This window comes from Charadrius vociferus, unplaced genomic scaffold, assembly GCF_000708025.1.
Source record: "Charadrius vociferus isolate BGI_N301 unplaced genomic scaffold, ASM70802v2 scaffold375, whole genome shotgun sequence".
NCBI lineage: Eukaryota > Metazoa > Chordata > Aves > Charadriiformes > Charadriidae > Charadrius > Charadrius vociferus.
This window is the reverse complement of record NW_009648440.1, coordinates 1,101,687-1,112,460: the sequence shown is the minus strand read 5'-3', so window position 1 is coordinate 1,112,460 and position 10,774 is coordinate 1,101,687.

Genomic DNA, 10,774 nt, shown 5'->3' with positions numbered 1-10,774 from the left:
TCTCCGTGGGATGCACCTCGGCTGCCCGTGAGGGGAATGCGAGTGGCGAGGGGGAAAAACGTGGAGGCGGCGGTTGGCGGCATCTCGGGGATGTGCGTGTCGGGAATAACGTCCCCGGGTGTTTGGAAGGATCGGTTTATGAACTTTGCACTCCGCGGTGGAGTCACCCGACATCGTTTAGCGGGAGAGGTTTAGGACAAAAGAGCAGGGAGGGCATTAGTCTGGGAATAGCATCCCTTTGCTCATCCCCGGTGCTCCACAGCGTTTGGCCGTTCCTCCTCACCCCGTTCCTCCTCACCCCGTCAGCGGCACGTTGGTGTCCCACGGATCTGGGATTGTTGCACGGAACATTCCTTATAAAGACATCTCTTGGCACAAAGATGGTCCCTGGGCGCAGGATCCTAAGTTGAAATGAAGCCTTCTTGGAATAAGTAAATACCAGGGGTTTATTTCCTATTGACCTAGCAGATAGGTTGTTCATTTTGCCACAGTTTGCAGTGCCCGACCAGATATAGATGGATACTTTTTGTCTTCCTCCCTCTTTATATTTCCAGTCTGGGTGGCAAACAGCAAAAAAGTTAGTGAAAAGAGTTAACATCTGTGAGAGAGAGAGAGAGAGAGAAAAGGATGAGGCGGGCTGGCCAGGCAGCCAGCCTCAGGAGATGGTAACACAGAAGAGCTATTCATTCTGAGAGCCAGTTGCTCCTCGCCCTGCTAGATTATAAATTGGACACCTTATTAAGAGCTGATCCTCCAGCAGCCCCACCCAGGGCTGCGCTCATGCTCTAAACCGGTGGAACGTAATCCCATTTCTCTACTGATGCCTGTTACTGGATAAGCACATGTGCAAGACAGGCAGAGGATACTAGGCAGAAAGAAGCAGCATCCTGGCTCTTTTCTCAATGGTCAGTTTAAGAAAGCAGAGTTTTGGGAGAGAATGAGGAGGAGGTGGTTTGCAATAAAATTTGCGTACTTTTATGATGATGCTAGCTGCCTTACCAAATAATTAAACCAGCATTTTTTGTTGTTTTTTTTTTTCTTATTTTCTCAGTTGTAACTTAAAAATACTGACTCACTGGCACCGTGTGCCAACCCAAATGTTGCTGCAGGCATCAACCACTGGAAGAGCCAGAAGAGATATAACCCCACTGTGGCATAGGCTTCGAGTGCACCTCTGTGGTGATTCCAAGTTTCTCTTCTGATGGTTTGCTTGGTCACTTCTTTCTTGTCACATTAGCCCAAAGGTCTGGACAGATTTAGGCAGATGTCAAATTGAACGGTTGTTGTGGTGAAAATTCCACGAGACCATAAGTTTAACAAATTCAGCAACATTTTATTATCCTTGGCAAGACAGTCAAGCATTTTGACCTTCACACACCTTTCAATCATTTGAAAAGTTCTCTGACTGTTGTTTGAAATGCACAAAGTTATTGCCTGCCAGTTGTTGTCAGAAATAAATATCTGACATGTATTCTTCAAGGCTTATTTTTGTGCTGAAGAAAACATATTATAAACCTGTTTTATTGCCTCTGAACACCATCCCTGTTCACTCACACATATTTTTCCTTCCAGGCAAAACCAGCTGGGGGGTTCATGCAATTCTTGATGCATTGTGAGGATTCTGCATCATGAGAGCATTTATTCTGAATATTGTATAGATACACAGCTGGTTGGTTCCCCTATTGATGTACCTCTGGTTTACTTTCCTTGACAGGCAATTTAAACATAGATATGTTGCAACTGAGCAGGGGTCAGGAAATCCAAAAGTAACATGGAAAAGTAACCTTAAAGCAAGGCCCCCTCCCTGTGTAGCAGTGAGTTATGAACATTGATTCAGGTGTATTTCAATGATACCTTCTAGATTTTTTGACTTGTTTTGCATCTCATATAGTTGAAAAGCCGCTTTTGTGTTTATTTTAGGAGGAAATAAATTTCTTTCAGATCTGATTATCATTAGTGACTCATTTGTAATTTGAAAATGTTTGTGTGATTCTCTCCAGGTTCTGAGTCCCTGACTGTCGCTGGTGTGTTGGAAAGCAATGACTCCTCAGATATCCCTGGACACCTTTATGTATCTGCCTCCAATTAGTTTATGAGCTCATGAAAATGAACACAAGGCATCTTCAACATTTCTCTCTCTCTTTTCCTCTCCTAATTTTTACATAGGGCACTTTTGCCAATAACTGTTTCTTAGTAAAACAATGCCTCTGGATTCATGCTGTGTGCGTTATGTCTGTCTGTGTATGTCATTCCATGTGCCCTACCTCCCCACCTCCCCAAAAGTGTGGGCCTGTTGGTCAGTTAACTTGGCAAAAGAATACAGATCTGAAAGTGAAGTTCCTGTAAGGTTAAAAGAGAGAGGCAGATGGGTACACAAGAGAGCCTGTTTGTGCTAGAAGCATCATGGTGCTGTCCGCTCAGCTCACCTTTTATCAGGCACCAGAGAACTCCCACTGGAATGTGCCCTTGGAAATCAAACTTCATCCTGTCTGACTACTCGTTCGTACTGGTGGTTTTGGTCTGGTTAGAATAGAGAGGCTGGGTTGAAAAACTGGAGTTTCTCTTTTGTTCTGCACTTCTGAGATTTCTGCTTGTCTTCTGCAGGTGATCAGGAATCCATAGTTGTGTCCTAGGCACTGGGGAATCCGTGGTGCACACCCCTTCAAATTCGGTATTTATTTTGTTACAGAGCAATATAACCATTAGATTTCAATTTAATATTAGAAGTGTGGATGTCCTTAAACTGATTTTTGCTAAGCTCGTGAAGGCTTTGAAAGTAAGGGCAAAACCTTGGATATAAGCTGGAACTGAGTGGTTGGCAGAGCAAAGAACAGAGCTCAAACCTGTTTGGTGGTCTTGTGGTGCTGGGTAAATGGACTGAAGCATTCTTGTATGGGGTATCTTTTCTAAACCTGCCAGGTTGTAGAAATCAAGCATAAGGGCCGAGTTCAATCCTGCACGTCATCTGATCAGAAATAGTGCTGAAGAATTGAGGTTTTTGCAGCAACAGTTATTGAGGTTTCTGGGATGAATGAGTTCAGATGAACATTAAATCTTCCATTAGTTTTAATGCCAGCAATGGAGAATGGATGACATTATGGAAACGTAAAATATTTTCCTATACCATCATCATACTTGCGACGATTCAGCTTCTGCCAGCTTCTCTTCATTTGCTGATCTCAGCCAAGCCCTTGAAGAGCTGGATAATGGTGTTATTTGCATGGGAGGTGAAGATGATGTAGAGATGGGTGTCATATGTGTACTGCTGACAAGTCAGCCCATGGTGTCACTGAATCTTCTCTAGAGGCTTTATATAGATATTGAACAGGCTGGATGAGGGGAAAGAATCTTGTGTTATTCAGCAGGTGGAAAAGGTTTTGGAGGTTAAGGAAGGAGCAAGTGTTTATCATAAATCTCTTGAGCGTACAAGAGATTTATGTAAGGGATGTCTGAAGATGTACCAGCTCAGTTCCATAAGGCTGCAGACAGACATTTATTTTCAAACAGCTGAGCTGGTTAGAGAGCCAACAGCCATTCCAGATGCTTGCTACCAATCCTCTGCTGATGGCACCTGTACTGCTTGCTCTGCTATTAGAACAGGTGGTCTAAGGTCTTCCCAATCTATCAGGTGAAGCCTCTCAGATAGTTTTAAGTGCTGACAAAGGTGGTGTTAGTTAACCCAGCTGACATCGCTTTACCTTTAACAGAGAGCTGTTTACTAGCACAGCCTTACACTCAGTTTTAGAAAGGAGGGAAGAGAAGGAGGTTGTAGTGTTTTCTGCTGACCCCGTCTATGAGCCCAGACAGTTCCTGCATTGCCTCCTACAGGTCTGAAGATGGGTAAGGCATGTGTGTGGGACTGGATACGCTTACTAGAGCAGACCACGTTACTCCTGTTTTGGTGAATATGTAGTTGGATATTTTGTGCCAAGAGTGTGTGTAAAAAATATGTGTGAAGTACTTGTTTGTTACATGAGCAACTAAAATGGTGTATTTGGAGCTGTGTCAGGCTCTTGTGTAAACAAGTTGTAGGATGGGTACACAGTGTAGTAGAAGACCAGGTAACAAAGAGGCCATTAGTATCCAAATTTACTAACAGACCATCTACGAGTAACTTGTATTAATTATGTTAATACCACTGTGGTTAAAGCTGAACCAAGGAGTTACAATAAAATGTTTAAGAATATCCAGTTATGGGCAAAGAAGAAAGCTCCTGGGCTTAAAGGATCATCCAGAAATGAGAGGAAGTAGGAAGAAAACGTGCAAGTGGTTTTTAAGAGATCCTGGAGTTCTTACAAGGTTTCCAGATCCAAAAATACAGAGCTGTTGAAGGATCCTTGACACGTACACAGGCAAAATGGAGCAAGCTGTAATGCTGTGTGTGGCCCAGTTGTAAATGTGTCTGTGTGCTGGTAGTGCTTTAACACGGAGAGCTGATAGTACCCACTACTATGATTTTCAAGTAGTGAAACATGCTCTCCATTATTGAATGGTCCCCTCTGAGGACTGGTGAGACTTGGGAGTCTTCCCAGCATCCCAGAAACAACCTGCAGCCTTTCTGAAATATGGAAATGAGCACACAGTTTTAAAATTCTCCCTTCATCAAGAAACAAACCTGCCCTTTTGTGTAAAGCTGCTGATTTATTGTATGACACAAACCTGCAAAAATGGGCCATACTAATGTCTGAGTCTTGCTCTAAATGAGATCCCTAACTTACTGGTCATCCTGTTTATGAACTGGGCCAGAATGGAGCATCCTACCTTAACAAACTCTAGTGGAATTTGGACTTGGCTCTAAACTCAAGGCACAGGCTCTTCTCTAAATAAAAATAACTAGATCACAAGCTATTTTGAGGTGGTGACTTTTAGACAAGAAACATAGGGCTTACATAGGTTTTTACTCCTGTCAAATGCATCTGGATGCTGTCTTTCTTCCAGCTCATATTCTGAAAGCCCTTTCATCAGCTCGGAGCCAAATTACTTCAACTGGAAGGTGAAAACTAGTACAACTGACATCATTCACGGTAAGCATTGATGATTTTGTTGTTGTTGTGGTTTTTTTTTGTTCCCGCCCCCCTCTAAATATTCTGCTGCTCTGGTTGCTGCTGATGCCGATATAATTTCTGTCATGGCCTGTGATGAACAGCACATGCAATGCTGGGTCAAGATAAGAGCCAACAGCATGTTGGAAAGCCTTCTCTAAATTTGGATCCCCGCGGTTCTGGTTTTTGTGTCAAGGAGGTGGCTAACAAAATTGCTACTCCTGGTACCATTTACATAGCTGCCAAAGCTACTGATCACCATTACCTCTTCCTTTCACCCAGCACCCGCTAGCAAATCTTGTTTTTTTTCCTGTTTGCTTGGCTATACCTAGTATAATGATATGGATAGTTTCCATTCACAAAGAATGTGGTGGGATATAGCTGATTATAAGGGATAGGAGGCAAAGGAGGAAGTGGTATGATGGGACCTTATTGTCCGTGGCACTAAGGAGCAAGCACTTAAGCGTGTTTTACATCAGTGGGGGCTGGCTGTGTATGGTAACCTGCCGGGAGCATTCCCATTGTGCTCAACAGATGGATGGCAGGAGGGGTTCATTGCTGTGTTTTAAGGGAAGACCCCTTCTCACCTTGGGAGCTCCAAGCAGTCTACGAACTTCAGTTAATTTAAAACTCTGGACCGTGTAAATTATTATCCTGTTGTGTTGAGGAGCAAACTGGTTTGCATAAGATGTCAGAGGAAGTTTTCAGCTTTGCCAAGGGTATAAACTAGATCTTCTGACTCGTAGGTCTGGGCTACAATCAAAGGAGTTTTCTTCCTCCTGACATAGCTGGCCTACCTTCTCTTTGATATTATCCCATCTTCTTTTAATCACTGGGCGACATCTGATCTCTGTGACTTTTGTACAGCATCCAAGATCTATTGTATTTGGTCCAAGGTCTTGCCTTTCATTTCTGGCTCTTATAATTCCATTTTGGTCCCCGGTGATTCCAGGAGGTTCATCCCAAGCCCAGCTGCCGAGCCCTTGGGAAGCAGGGTGCACCGTGGAAAGCATAGTGCGCCTTGGCTGTGTATCCCACCACAACACAGAGGTTTCCCTGGATCAGCCACAGGAACGGTCGCAGTGTCCTCCACTAAACTCTAATGTGGAGGATGGCTATTGCCACCCACACGTTTCCTGCAATTTCTGCTTAAACACAGTGTTTGTTGCTCGCTGCCTGCGGTTGGTATGTAAAGCTCCTTTCTGTAGGTTTAAAGCTGCTGCCCCATCCAGAGTGGCCTTGGTTTAGTGTTCAGTTCAGTGATTTTGACAGAAAACTTACTAGTCGGTATCTAAGGTTTTATTTATGGTCAAGTTAACATATACCATTGCTTTTGTAATCGTTAATATTTTTCTTTTGTTTCTAATCTCGCTAATTGTCTTAGGGTTATTGTCTCTTCCCCCCCTCTCCTTTAAGGATTTGCAATTGCTCTTTTGGGCTATGGATGTCATGGACCAAATCCTGGCCTAGTTTACACCTGTAAGACCAACAGAGCTGCATATGTGCACATGAAGACACAGTTAATAGGATGTTGAAGTTGTTTCTCTGTTTTGAAAGTCATGTGCTCTAGAGGACTGATGTTGAGAAATATAATTTAGAAATTTATATAATTCCTAAGTCTGTAAATCCTGATGTACAGATAGCTTCTCCCCAGGTTGTGCACTTTTATTGGTGATAAAATATATATATATATTTAAATTTTTAGATGCTTTACTGGTAGAACCCCTTACTGGAGTTATGAACTCTTATAACAGCTTTTTACGCAATACAACAGTGTTCCCATCCTACCTAGTACTAAAGGCTTATCTACACCAGATTTCCCAGATTGAGAATTGTATCTGGGCAAGTTTAACATTTGTACAGAGGGTGAAAATGGAGATTTACGTTTGGTTTTGTAGTGGTTTTTTACTTTTCAGATTTTGATTTGGCAAATTTTAAAATCTTCTATTTTTTTACTCCCAAGTTTTGTGTTTGTTTTTTTTTTTAAATCAATTGGAAGCTTTGACTTTGAGTTTTGCAGCTTACCTAACGCAATGCAAACAGACACAAAATTAAAATGAAAGTAGTTTTGAAATTAAAAAAAAAAAGAAAAGAAAGAACAGCAGCTATGTTGCATCTCAAACATACTGAAAAATGTTTCAACACTGCTGGAACTCTTTGTTTTCTTGATTTTCTTCTTGAAGGAAATCCTGGCAAAATCAGCTGGATATTGTGATGTGTTTTGATTCCAGCAGAACAGGATTCCAGCAGCGTGATTTTTCCTGGTGGTTGGAGAAGAGCAGGACCAGCAGAGCTCCCCGTGCAGAGGGTGTTATTCCAGAAGAGCACTCCCTCACCCGCGAAGAGGAGCAATCCAATATGCCTTCTGTCTGGGGGAAGGAGGGAGGAGAGGGGGAGTAAGGATGCTTCCTTCCCAGTGCTCAGGGCTGCCGGCCAAGAATGTAAGTCTAAATTCAAGCCCGGGGAGTGCTGTGCCAAATCCAGAGAGTTTGGAGTCCCTTTGTCCAGAAGCTTGCAATACTTGAGGGAGTTGCCAAATGGGATGTGTGGCATCCATGTAATATATCTGATGCATGAAAACTGGTTCCTGATGAGCTTACCGTGGTGCCTGAGGCAAAAGTACTTCTGATTCCCTACATGATGCAGCCATCACCAGAGTGCTGCTGTTCTCCAGCTACAATGGCAGTTCAGGACAACCTCCCGCCTCGGGTCGGGCTGAGGCAGATGGCACTCACAGGGAGAGGAAAGGTGATGCTGCCTTTGACCCTGCTCTCCTTCTCTGGGAAGGGAGGACCTGATGCCCTTTGCATTTCTCCCTAGGCTGAACCTTTAAGTCTGATGACAGAAATGAACCTTTCCCCCTGGATATGGGCCAAAAGACTTTTTTTTTTTTTTTCTTCTTTCCCTTCCCCTCCTGTCTCTTTCATAACCGTCATTTTCACATATCTCTGGAACATATCACGAACTACTGTCATGTGCTATAGGTGCGCTCCCTTTTTTTCTTCAGCTACGTCCTGCTTCCCATCTGCCAGATAAGAGCCTCTCCTTGTGTGGCTGATGCTTGTGTGCCACAGGTGACAGGGTGGACCGAAGCCATTGCTTCTGCCCCAAGGGAGAGCCTCAGCATCTGGGAGAGAGGGAAATCTGCTCTGGAAACACCACCTAGCAGCCTCCGTGTCAACAGGGCTGTAGCAATTCCTGTGGGATGAGAGTGCTTGTGTTCCTCTGCCTCGTCAGAAAGTTCAACCAGTTGTGTTTATGCAAACCCCTGGAGGGCTCTGAGGTTGAGCAGGTGTCAGTGAGGACATAGCCAGGGTTGCAGAACTCCTATGACAGGCTGTGCCGGACAGAGAAGAAACTTGTCTTGGTAAGAGTTGTTGTTGTTTCATAGGGATGCCGATGGAGGACAGTAGGCAGGGGGAATCCCATGATGATGCTTCTCAAGCCAGTAGTACCCAAGGTGGATTTCCCATTTTTGTACTAATGGTGTTCACATCAAATGCCATGGGGTTGTTGAGGGCTGCCTGTGCAGCAACTCTGATACAGGATATGCCATTGCCCAGGCTGAGGTGGAACAGAAGCAATGTGGTTTGCTGCGGTGTGGTTTTCTTGGGCCTGAATTCCCACTAATTCGAGTCTGAAAGGGCCCAATTGGATGTGTGGCAATACTTTTATAACTCAGGTCCATACCTGGATCCAGGCCGTGGCTGGAGAGACTAAAGGAGACGTGATCCCTCCGTTTTTCATCCTCCTGACGTCAGTCATGATTCTGGCACACATTCCTCCAGCTTTCTGGGGCTTCTTGTCAAAGCCATTGCTGCTGCACTGAGAGCAAGAGCTCTGGACCAGAAAATGAGAGCTAAAGATTTTTCCTGGGGCTACCCCAGCCTGGGCAGCTGTGCTGTCTCCTGGGCTGCAGCTCAGCTGCTCCGGCTCCGCAGGCAGCATCCCTGCTTGTCCCCTGTAGTGTGAGCCAGGAGGTGGGTTTCAGCTGCGAAACAGAGCACGGTGTCTCCTGCCTTCCCTGGGTCAGGGTCCAGAGAGTGTGCCCTTCCCCTGGCATCTCACCTGCTCCTTCATCTTCTCCATTCGCATCGGGGCTGCTTTTTTCCCCCTGAGCCCAGCGAGCAACTCCCTGCCTTTCTGTCCCGTGCTGGCCATGAGCGAGGCTTTCTGTGTCAACCTCCCAGGCAGCAGGACTTGTTTCCAGCCTGCTACAGGCAGGCCTCTATCCGGGTGAATGTCCCTGTTAAATATGTATGAATCCAACTGACTTTGGCTTCCTATTTGTCCAGGTTTTATTTCATTCCTTTTTATTCGTTCATGGATGCCTCCTGCTAAACAGGGAGTCGTGACCACGTCTCAGGGAGTTTTGACTTGTTTGAGAGGCTGCCCTGAATCTCTTGTCTTTAAAGCTTCCTCCCCTCCTCCTCCTCCTCTGCTCCATCTCCCTCTGGCTCGTTCCTCCCCCCGCCCCTGCAGCTGCTGGACAGCTTTGTGACCACCAGTTAGGATGGCTGTTTGCCACTCTCCCATGATTGCTGCCATGTGCTGTTTTCCTTATGCCTGTTCCCTGTTTTCTTCCCCGGTCAAAGAGGAATTCTCCTCTGCAGAGAGAGAAGCAGGCGCAGCTGTCTCTGGGCTGAAGTGGGAGCTCCTGCTTAGCTCTTACTCCATGGAAAGCCTTGCTTTTTTTTTTTTTTTTTCAATGGTGATCAGTGATTATTTTTTTTGCCTTGTGCTTCTTGATACACCGTGAGGTTTCTACTTGCTTCCAAATGGCTGATCCTTTGGCTTTCTACCTCTGCTTTGTGTTTACATACTGGTGTGAGGGCTTTGACTCACGTACCCTTGGCGGTGGCGGAGGCTTGCTCAGTCCAGCTTGTTCACCACCTCTCTGCCATGGGCTACCAGCCATCAGGCCAGCGAAACGCATGCTTGCACCTCAGCTGCAGCCGTGCAGAGCCCAGCAGCTTTGTGAGAGCAGCCGGCGCAACCGAGGCTGCAGATGGTCAGTGGAGTGGCCGGAGGAACTGCTTTGGGGCTCTATTTTGGAAGAGGGGGTGAGCAGCGAGGGGCAGCCTTGCAGGGGCTCACTTGGGGAGTGCTCGCTTGTTGGGGCTGTGAGCACCGGTGGTGGAGCTGGAGCAGGGAGCTGATGCTTTATAAATAGGCGTATTGTTGCGAATGGGGCAAAAGTCCTAGTGAGAGTGGTGCTTGTGTATGGGCAGGTGAGCTTGTATAACCTGCCTGTGCTGGGCCTGAGGACTTTGGGTGGGATTTTTGGTGGTACCAAAGGAACTTCAGTACCCGACTCCTGCTGAGGTTTTGCCTTTTAAGCTTTTGGGATGTTGTCATTTCCCTTCCTCCCCAGTCACCAGGGAATCCTCCCAGACAGGCTACGCTTGCAGTGATGTGAAATAAGAGCAAGTTTTGGCAGAGAGACCTTCAAGTGCGTGTACTGGTCCACAAGCTGGAGTGCCACCTGCTGAAGTGGTGGCTGGTCAGAAACACCACCTAAGCCTGGATGAAATCAAGGGCTTATAGACTTAGCAGCCTGCCCCTGCTGCACTTGTCCTACCAGTGCCTTTTGGGGAAACTGGCAAGCCAGCCGATGCCTTAGATATTGCAGGTCCAGGAAAGAGAATGTCTCCTGTGCCCTGTTGTGTTCCCTGGAGATTTCACAGTGGGTGGCAGTCCATCTGTCCCCCGTGGTGTGTGTGTGTGTGTGT